General features: G+C 30.7%; 1 long non-coding RNA gene across 2 annotated transcripts; it reads left to right on the top strand.

Annotated features, from left to right (window-relative positions):
- Window positions 1-455: 455 nt before the first annotated feature.
- LOC143233553 (uncharacterized) lies at window positions 456-10,714 on the top strand. 2 transcript variants are annotated; one of them, XR_013018210.1, is made up of 5 exons: window positions 456-851; window positions 7,933-8,010; window positions 8,451-8,609; window positions 9,287-9,407; window positions 10,047-10,714. It is a non-coding gene; the product is annotated as an uncharacterized LOC143233553 (long non-coding RNA). The 2 variants fall into 2 exon arrangements; XR_013018209.1 differs by having other exon boundaries at window positions 457-851; window positions 8,505-8,609.
- Window positions 10,715-11,144: the final 430 nt, after the last annotated feature.

Below are 11,144 nucleotides of genomic sequence, written 5' to 3'. Positions count from 1 at the left end.
AATCCTTATCTTGATAGTAACACGTATTTTGATTACTTAATTATCAATTTATTTGATTTACTGCAAATCAGCGTGGGATGTTTGCATATTTTATAAACAAAAATAATGCAGATTGCACAGTGTTATGGAAGAAGAGTTCTGGAAGAAGAAATAGTGTCTCACCCTCCTAGTGGTGCACAACACAACCAAAACACCTATAATATTTTAATGTTATTTAACCAACATCAATAATTCTTTGACCAAGTACGAAATGTCCAAATTATCTTAAGACAAATGCATGGAAAATTATTTTTAGACAAGAAACAAAAAAAAAAAAGTTTGTTTTTTTTCTAATGTGCAAATGCCTACGTTCAGAAGGGGTGTATTGAAATCAACGGGTATTTCGGAAATTACGGAATTAGCTGGCACGCACATTTAAGCCTTCCTGGTGGCACAGCAGAATGTCTGCGGACTTACAACGCTAGAAACCCGTGGTGGGCAATGCGCAGATAGCCCATTGTGTTGCTTTGTACTTGACTTCTATCAAGTTAAAATCACACCTTTTGTTATTATTGTATGTGAGAGGGTGTAGAGGGTGTGGGCAAATAAAATATCATTTCAAGAGTTTTAGTTTTCCACTGCTTTTCATGCTTCCAAGTTGTTTGCTTTGGGAGAGAATTGCTCTTCTCATACTTTTGTTTCTGTTGATACCAGTTCTACCAGGGGACCGGTACATGTTGATAAACTTTACCATACTTTAAATCTGGTTGATATGCCTGTAGTGGTTGTGACTCAGATGTCATTTGTGTGGCTTAACTCTTATTTACACATGGGAGAATTGAGTATTTCATGTCATTAATGTATGGATTTTGGTAAATTAGATATTTATATGTTCTTTATCATCTAAGTTATTTTAAATGAATTATAAATGAGATGTTGATTATTACTTGTGTTATTACCAGATAAATTTAATCATTGTGCAAGTACATTAATGTTACATGCTTTGTGGTCTCGGAAAATTTCATGGCTTTGTTAGTTCATTATTAGTAATTTAACTAGGTATGTTTAGGCCTAGATTGTTTGTAAGGTGCATATTATTACTACTAGTAAGATATAACTCTTATTTTTCAAAATTGTTAATTATGTGCTTAACCATTTTCTCTTCATAATCCACAATTTAATATTCTTCCCCACCGTGTCCACTTCATTGATATTTATTGCTCTAAGTCATGTTTTCCATTTCAGGACTTTCCTGTTTGTTTGGACAAACCTCAGTTCTTTTTTTGCTCTATGATAATTTGTGCTCTTCATTCTATCAATAACTAGATTATGTTTGCTTCTACTCATTCACAGTCCATAGACCACACTCCACTGATTCTACAAGATACAATAGAGGGAGGATTCCTCATGACAGTGGGGAAATTCATTCTTAACTCCTCTCAATAACCCATTCATTTGGGGTAGTTTTCTTCTTTTCAACCTCATTTGGGCCTAGCCTTCTCATTTTCAGGTTTGGAGCAAGCAGTTCACATGTTCTTCACCTCACATTTCTTGCAGTTAAATGTATTCTATCTTTGTGGGGATGTGAACTATGAATCAAACTTGTTTGTATTCACTTTAGTGGGAACTGTGAGATCAGTGAAACTTCTCACCCATACACACTGCCCGCATCCATATACTAGTAACAACATTTACTAGTTCATGTCTTGCCTTACGTATTGTATGTTATAAAATGTTTTTCATTTTAAGTTGAATTTTCTTCATTAGTAAAACTTGTGATGTTAACATGCATCTGCTTACAGAAGAACTGATTCATTTAACCAATCAAAATAAGTGTTTGTGATAATTATTTTAGCAATCAATCAAAATTATGAATAAATCAGTTGTCATGAAAATAATAACCTAATTGAAATTAATGTTTCTTGTTATTTCAAATATCCAGGTGATCAAAATATTTGTTAGGTACAAACTTACTTAAGAGGCAGGTGTGGGGATGCTTTATGACTTCCATTGCCATTAAATTTACTATTCCTGTCATTGTTATTGCAAAGCTACAGAAGCTATCTACCACTGCACCAATTTTGAACCATTGACTGTCAACTCTGGCTATTTAAATAATTATGTGTAAATTTATTGTATTTTGATTTTTTTCTCACACTGTGTGATGTTTTTACTTTACAATTGTATCACTGTTATTTAAAGTTGTATAAGTATGAGCACATCTAGAGCAGGAGCCCAAGTGGTCCAGTCATTCATATTTTTAGTATTTAATAACTGTGTTCTTCAGTTCTGTATGAGAGAATGCAGGTGAAGTGAAGGGATCCATAGGGGTAAACCTCATACACATTTTTCAGAGATTAATAATTATGTTGTTCAATATTATATTTGAATAGGCATTAATTTAAGGTAGAGATGAAGGGAGTTGAAACCTTATCCCTTCTAGCTCTTCATTTTTTCTTTTTTGAAAAGTAATATCTGTGTCATTTAATGTTTTTATCTGTGGGAGTCTCAACTCCTCCCTCCATTTCCCCCCTTAATTTGATTAGGAAAACAGTGAATAGCAATGAAAATAAATATTAGGTTTCAATATCTATTTGATTGGTCTATTAATTACCTTTATTATTATTTATTTGAATTTAGTTTATTTTGAATCTGTAGCAGTCAGGTGTAGCTTCAGCCATTATCTTAAGAATACAATGATATGAACATCAACTGAATGTTTTCCTGGTAAATTATCAGGCCTTGTGTTTTTCCAGAAATTAACAGTGTGCATGCATTCTAGACTTTATGGAGATTTGGTTTCCCTAAAGTAAGTGTTATTTTCCGGAATTTATAATGCACAATGGAGCGGTTTAGACATTTTCATTGTTGGTAGGTTAGCTTGGCATTTTATGGTGCAAAGCAACTAGGCTATATGCACCAGACACTTTGGTAATGAAGTTATAAAAAAAAATACCTTTTCTCTAAATGATAATAAAAAACTTTATTTCAACTCAAATTTTGAAATAACTATTTATGGCTATTATTTCTTACATAATTTGTAGCCCTTATATTTATGACACTTGTAGCTCTTGTAACATATGCCTACTTTAAAATCTGTTTTTCATTGTTTGAAAGTTATAATGCTTCTCACAAATGTTTTAGTACTGTTGATATCCAAAATAAGTAAAAATGCAAGAAATAAAAAAGAATTAAAAACAAACTGTTTGCAAACACTAAAATGTGAATTTAAATTGTTCATTACAACCTACATGAACTAATAATAATAGACTTTCTAATTAATTTTATCACTAATTACTTGTAACACATAGGTTTTATAAACAAGAAAAACATTGAATGTGATGTACACTTATTAATTAAACTACCAGAAGTCTAATTAGACCCCCTCTTCATAAAAGAAAGAAATAGAAACTATTCTTGCTATGAGAACAGTTGTTGAGAAAGTTTAAATATGCTTGGATATAACACACAGTTAGACTATCATGTGTTGATAAAGTTAAAATACAGGTTGTTTTTTATAGCTTTGTAAAGTTCCCTTTGTTGTGAATTCTGAATGTATTTGTGTATAAAATTATATTTTAAAGCTATAGAAATTTTCTTCAAAGAGAAAATATATGATAACTTTGCATAAGGTAAGTAAGCTTATACAGTTTAAAGATGGGTTGAATGGATAACAAATCTTATTAAAAGTTTAACATGATAAGGAATGTATAGTGTTTGGAAAAGGTTTTGTCATCATCAGGTTTAATAATATACCTATACACTGAAATGTATATTGTATGAAGCAAAGAGGTTGAATAACTTGAGATTGTTTAAAGCATAATAAAGTTATTTTGTTGATGCTTTGTTTATAGTTACTATTTTTACTTTTTAATAGACACATTATGATTTTGTTATAGTGCAGTGTTTGTAAACATAATTTTTAATATGTTCACCAAAACAAAATTGTCATCAAATTGTACAGGTTTACTATTTAGTGAATATGGTAGAAAATTGCAAGATATTGTGATGTTGCAAATATTTATTAAGTAATGTTCTAGTATGTTTATTTTGTTCAAATAATGAAGATAAATAAATTGTTTAACTAAAAATGACAACTGTTAAAAAGATGAAGGCTATCATGTGAAATTAAGGGTAATTTGAAAATTAGTGAAAAAAAAACAACCCACAGTGAAAGAAAAAATTAAAAATGATACTACGTTAGAATTATGTTGTGGTTGAAAAAAAGTTAAGAAGTAAGCATGTGCCTTTTTTGTATGGGTTGTAAAAGGTGTGGTACTAATGAGTTGAGTGTAATTGATCAGTTCAAGGAATCAGTTATTACTTTCCGCAAGTAGGGCACAAAATTATTATCTAATGAGATTATTAGGGATTTAGTAACAAAAAAGGGAAGAGGAACATTATTTAATGTTGTCCTTTGTATAATTTTTGCTTATTTGACTGATGGTAAAACATACAAACTGTGGATGTTTAAATCCTGATTTGTTCTTGAACAGAACTAATATACAAAAATTGTAAACTTTTAGTTTACAATGGTACATGTCTTGGATACCTTTCATCTCCTTCCAATAATCCCATCATCACAATACACACTGTTTTGAGGTTCTACTTTTTGGCATAACTCTTGCTCCTTATGTCTCTAGCCATGTTATGAGGGCTATAACTTGCTACATTCACAGTTTTGGCCTTTGTTTCTTTTCTATTCTGGACACATGGCTGCATTTTGCTTCTACCTTTTCTTCAGATACATTCATTATTAATTAAGAAAATTTCTCTGAATGTCTTAATTTTTGGGTTGTTTCTGACTCTTATATTTGTTCCTTTTCTCTCCACTCCTTGTTTGGACTCATCCTTTTTCACTTTGTTTGCAAATTATGGAATATCTGGTTACCTGAGCTCTTTTGATCCAATGGTCACATAACGAACAGTCTGGCTGTATACACCATCTTGCTTGTGCTGTTCATTTCTGTATGTGTTCCCTGCCATCTACCCCCTCTCCCTCCCAGTGTCTTGTTGAAGTTCCGTAACACCCCTTGTCAAGTTCTGTTGATAGCACGTTATTGACCAGTTCTTTCTTGTTTTCCTCCTTTTCCAACTTTTTTTATTACTCTTTCATCTGGGAATGTTGTCCTTTATTGTTCACATGTGGGATTGTCCATTTTTTTCTTAATGGGCACTTTCTCATGTTGTATTGCCTTTCTTTTGTACTGCTTGATTCATCCTTTCACTCTAGGAACCCAAACACAGCTGGCAATGGTCTGTCCAGATGATGAACTCCTTCCTGTACAAGTAGTTCTGGAACTTTTTAATGGTAAGTATGATGGCTAGACATGCTCATTCAGTAACAGAGTAGTTTTTACTACTTAACAGCTTTTTACTTGTATATATTACTGGAAATGGTCCATCTCTATATTATTGTAAGAGCACTTTCCCAATTTCAATGTCTGAAGCATCAGTCTAAACAGTCAATGGTTTGTTTAAGTCTGGAATGCAACCAGGTGTCGTCATTTCTACTTTACTTTGTTCGATAAGCCTTTCTTGGTCAGGTTAGTCAATGTTGCACCAATTTCAACATAGTTTGGGATGAATTTCCTGTAATATCAAAATAACTCCAGAAAGGATCTGACTTGTTGCTTTTTAGTCAGAGCTAGTGTATCTTGTATTTGGAATACCTTCTTTTCCATGACTATCTTTCAGTCCCAGCACATAATATGAGGTGTAGCACTTGGATGGTCTGATGATAAGACCTGCTGCTCTCACATGTTGTAACAGCTTTCTACATTTCTTCATATAGTCTTCCCATTTCACAGTATGTGTCAGGATGGCATCTGCATAGTGCTTGATATTGGTGGTGTTGCACAGCATCCTCCTTATCATGCAGTTGAATGTTTCTGCAGAGTTGACTTGGCACCTGCTGAAATTGGTAACATCCATCTGGTATTAAAAATGCTGTCTTCTCTGTAAATCCTGTCTTCATTAGGATTTGGCAATAACCTTTACTGAGGTTGATCTTTGAAGAGAACCTGACCTGATAGTTTCTAGGTTGTCCATAGGTTCAGAGTTGAACTTCATCACAAGATTCAGCTTTTGGAAATTTATTTAGAAACAGTTAACCTATCTTTAATTTTTGTGATTAAAACTGGTAAATGGTAGGCTGAATTTGAAGGCTTAACAATTCCAGCTTCCAACATTGCCTCAGCTTCCTGCTTTATAAGGTATTTCATTGCATAAGGCATCTGAAAGGGCTTCACTTTAGCTGGATGCCATGTTGTTGTGTATGCACAACAAGGCCTATCTTTCCTGGTCTATCCATGAAGATATCTATCCTCTTTCCATTCTTTTATCAAAATTTGACATGGTTATATATCATGTAATCTCCATGCCATTTGCACTTTTACTGTAGTTGTGCACAAACAGGTCTATGTATTTCCACTGTCCTTCACATTTTCTTCTACCACAACTTACCACCGTGTAATCATGTCTGTGGCTCACCAAATGTTATACACTTACTTAAGAGTAATGAAAATTTATAAGTGTGTTGGACTACGAAATTTTCTACAGTAGGTATCTCTGACTTGCTGGCAGTGAAATTGTCAAAAAATGAACAACATGCACTCCACTTGTTTTTTAAAATAATATATGTTTGAAACAAGTTAAATGTATGTACAAAATTATTTACATTATGGAGATAATATTTGTATCTTAGACACTATGCAGTTTTCTTTTTATTGTCAAAAGTCCACAATTCAATTGTTTTAGAATTCAGTTGACAAGCTAAACTTTTATTTCTTTTAATCACAGTAGTGTCATGATATCACATGAGTTACTACAGTTGTATCCTTAACTTTCAGTATTATTCTGTTTTTTGTACTTCCAATTATCATCTTTCTTTTGTTGAAGTCCACAAATGTGGGTTCAGTTGGTTTAGAACACCCTTTTATGAGACATATTATTCTCCTTATCTCTTTCAGACTTTAAATGTCACCCTAACCTACCAACCATTCACTTCCACAACAGTTAACTTTAGAAAGTCTAACTTTTCTGTGACAGAAATTCTCTCTCATGTGACTTTTACTCTTTTTTCATTCATCTAGTTGTAGTTATTTATACATGTATCACAGTCTTGACATCACTGGATTGCAAACACAGTATTCAATAGCCTCAACATCAGTGAGTTACAAAGTAAATTAATTAGTAACACTACCTGCACTAAACAGTCTTATATTCAAGTTGGTGTAAAGTTTAGACATAAGTTTTCTCTGAATACTTTGTTATTACATTATTATTGAATAATATTATAATTTTATAAAGTTATATTTTCTGTACATAAATCGTTATCTGTATGCATTCATAAAATTATATCTTGCTCTATGTAATTTATAAAATTGTGTTCTTTGTGTGTTTTATAATATTATATTGTATTATATCTAATTTTTTTACGACTGTGTCATTACATTCTGTGTACTTCAAGAGAGACAGCTCTTGGGTCTAACTTGACAAGAATTTCATTTTAAACATTTTTGGCTTGGAAAAAGTATTTTATTCTCTGTCTATCCACACTTCAATACAAGTTTACTTATTGAATTTCATATTTTGTACTCTTGTCTTCCTCTTTTTTATGTTTATGAAGGATAGTATACTTTTAAAATATTTTCATAAAAATGTACACAAGTTGGTATCATTGTTTTAAGTTTAGATTTTTTATACACTAGACTTTATTGACTTATAACAATTTAGATCTTTATTACATTCTTTTAATGAAAACGTGTGTAAAGTGTAACAGTTAATGTATAAATTTGGGAAATAAGTACGTACACATATATATAAGTATAAAAGACATTGTGTACAAAAATTTTTATGTTTGTATAATTGTATGTGTGTTCAATATTTATTTGAAATATATTTTGTAAGCATAGTATCAACACAAAACAACAACATTATTTTGCTTTCTAGATAGCAGAGAAGAAGGAAAAAGCTCAAGTGGAACAGGACAGGAAAAAAGCAGAGTTTAAAGCTGGTCATCACTTTGGTGTAAGTGATATTGTAAAACTGTGTGACTGTCATCATGTGATGAGTGTTATTAGTAAGTTAAAGTTTGTTGACCATCATCGTGGTGTAATTATAGATGAACTCTACTGGTCACCCCTTAATTTAAGGAAATAAAACTGCATGTTATTATCATAGTGTATCATCTATTGTAAACATTGATATTATTTGATTGACATAAGAAGTAAGTGATCAACAATTTGTAAAATCATTCTTGAAATTACTGATCATTGCTGTGATATAAATAATAATATATTTATTTTCAACGCAGCTTGTACTTTGCTTAAGAAGAGGTAAGCTAACCTTAAAAATAGCAAGACAACTTGATGTAGAATTTTAACATTATATGGTACAAAATGCATTATTAATGAGTGTGGTCATAGAGCACATTTAAATTTGTCAAGTTTATTCTTTTAATTGTTTAGTATATTGATCTGAAGAGTAAACTAGAATCTTCATAGTTATGAGTCTTCAAACAGCTCAGTGGACGAGAGATGTTTACATTCAACCCAGACTTGGCTGTAGAAGGCTAGATGGGTGAAGATGAGGCAGCATATGATCTATTTCCTCGAGAAGATAGTGAGGTATTAATATTTCATCTATTATCAAAGCATGAGGTCTTGTTTGCATGCTATTTTATCTCTTAATGATTTTCATGGAAATGTTGTTAAGGAATGTTGCTTAATTAAACAGTTTGTGTTTTATCCAGTTCATCAATATCATTTGATATCATAATTTGTTTCTTCAAAGAGAAAAAAAAGTTGTACAATGAAACATTTATGTATTTTTATTTCTGTCTCCACATTACAGGCTGTGGTACCACAAGGATATTGGAAGAATTCTCTTTATACAAAAAAAGACAATTATAATATCTCTCTTTTTTAATTAATACCATCAAACTTGGTTGTTAGTGTTGACACATCATTGAACAGTTTTGTGTCTTTTTGTAGCTGGGAAATAGAAAATTGATTTTAAAAGGCTTTTATAGTTTTGGAAGAAATAAAAATACACATTTGAACTCAATCCAAAAGTTTAAAAATATATATATTAATTTGCTTTCATGGTTAAAAACTTGAAATAAATACCTCATTTAAAATATTTTGTGAAAGTGAATGAAATAATGAACAAAACCAATTATAGACTTAATATATATAAATATTACTTTTAAATTTTGTCTATGTCAATGCTAACGTGAATGAGACATATTTATCATAAAACTTGAGGGCATTGGAACATATAAAAATTTAAACTTTCTTTGCAGTTGCAGAACTGTGATTCATATCTGGAACTAACAGCTGAGACCCTTATCCTGCAAGCAAACTTAGGATTAACATTGTTACCTAATCTTCATGAAGTGAACAGAACAAAAGCAAACCTATATGGTAAGACGATGTAGTCAGTATCAAGTATTACATTAAGAAAGTAACTGTTATAGTTGTGCTTTAAATTTAATTCAAGTGTCTGTTGAAGTAGGAATGTTATAGTTAAGGTTTAATATGAAGTATCTATTTTAATAAGAGAATTGTTGACAAAATTTTAAAAAGTATATGTTATAATAAAATGAAGTTAGAACACAATATAAATTAGCTGTTAAAATAAGATTTTGTTGAAAACCATTATTATCAGCTGTAATAATAATTAATTTGTATTTAATGCTTATTAATTTAAAAAAAAGATGTTTAGACTTATTTAATGAAACCACAAATATTTCATTTTTAGAAAAAATCATGACATTGAAAATGTTAAAAGAAAGGTCTGTCTGTGAAAGGTAGTTTGCAAATTATTTTACATATACTAAAAGCCTGAATGAAGCTTATAGCTAATAAGAATGATAAATGTATTAATTTATGTAAAAATTATATATTTGTTAGTTATTGTCAATGTTTCAAAATGTATTGAGAAAAATCAGGACAGATTGTGTTGATTAAATATCATATAGATAATTATATCAGTATTGTTGTTAGTGGTATTTTGTACAAACATGGTGTTCATTATGATTGTTTTAATAAATAAATTTGTAGGAGAGGAGGGGAAGCTCCCTGAAGCAGCTGATTGAGAAGATCATCTTCCTGCTACAGTAGATGGAGAAGCTGTTCCAATCAATGAAAACCTATTTGATGAAGATCTCCAAGAATTGGATGTGGAATAACCAATGCATAATAAGTAGAAATCCTGTAAAGTTACAATGTCTGAAACTGAACTGTAGTGTGTGTAACTGAACATTGACAGTGACTTGTGTCTCCCAGATTCTTCTTAAAGATAATTTCAAGATTGTTTTACAAAGTGCTGACCACAGATATGATCTGTACCACTTGTCTGCTCTTCATTTATTATTACTTACCTACATACTGCTGAACATTTTGTGTTAATAGTTAAAAAAAAATGCATTCTATTGAACCTGATGTTTTGTTCAAAGCAAGTTACCAAGTTTGGTTTTAGCAATTTATTGCTCAATGCAGTGATTAATATAGTGTTTCAAGAATTCAAATGCTAAAGTTACCTTAAAAACAAAAATTGTATAAAATTGATAAAATGTTTTAAGTAAAACAAGGTATAACAGGAGTAAATGTGATTTTTAAAGAGCAATAATTTTTTCTATCTTCAGGAATTTGGTTGTGAAATGTATATTTTTCATTGAATATCTCATTATAAATATTCATTATTGCAAAATAAATGGTGAGAAAATGAAGCAGTGTGAGGTTAATTCATTGATTGGCACATATCAAATAGTATTTTTAATTTTTGTAAATGCATAGTTGTATTTATTGAATACAAAAAATATTTAATCAACTTTCTACAAAATTCACAGAAGGATATAAACAAAAGCAAACATAATGCATTTCTGACAGTTAAATAGAAATAACAAAAAGTAAATGCAGATCTATTGATATTTAACCTACACAGTGTGTCTGCACTGAATTACTAAGCTCAGATTTAGACCTTGAACATGGACCAAAAAAACAGTGAGAGAGTTTGCAACTGATGAAACTACATTCTAATCATAAAAGTAACACAGTCTGAACACTATATTTAGTTACCTATGCTCATAATTAGGTATGTTTTTATTTCTGATCTATGTAAAAGACTTGCTTTGATAAAAAGTTAATATTAATTCTGTA

This window comes from Tachypleus tridentatus, chromosome 12 (genome assembly GCF_004210375.1).
Source record: "Tachypleus tridentatus isolate NWPU-2018 chromosome 12, ASM421037v1, whole genome shotgun sequence".
In the NCBI taxonomy this organism is placed as follows: domain Eukaryota; kingdom Metazoa; phylum Arthropoda; class Merostomata; order Xiphosura; family Limulidae; genus Tachypleus; species Tachypleus tridentatus.
The sequence above is the reverse complement of the archived record's forward strand: the minus strand, read 5'-3'. Positions and strand labels throughout refer to the sequence as shown.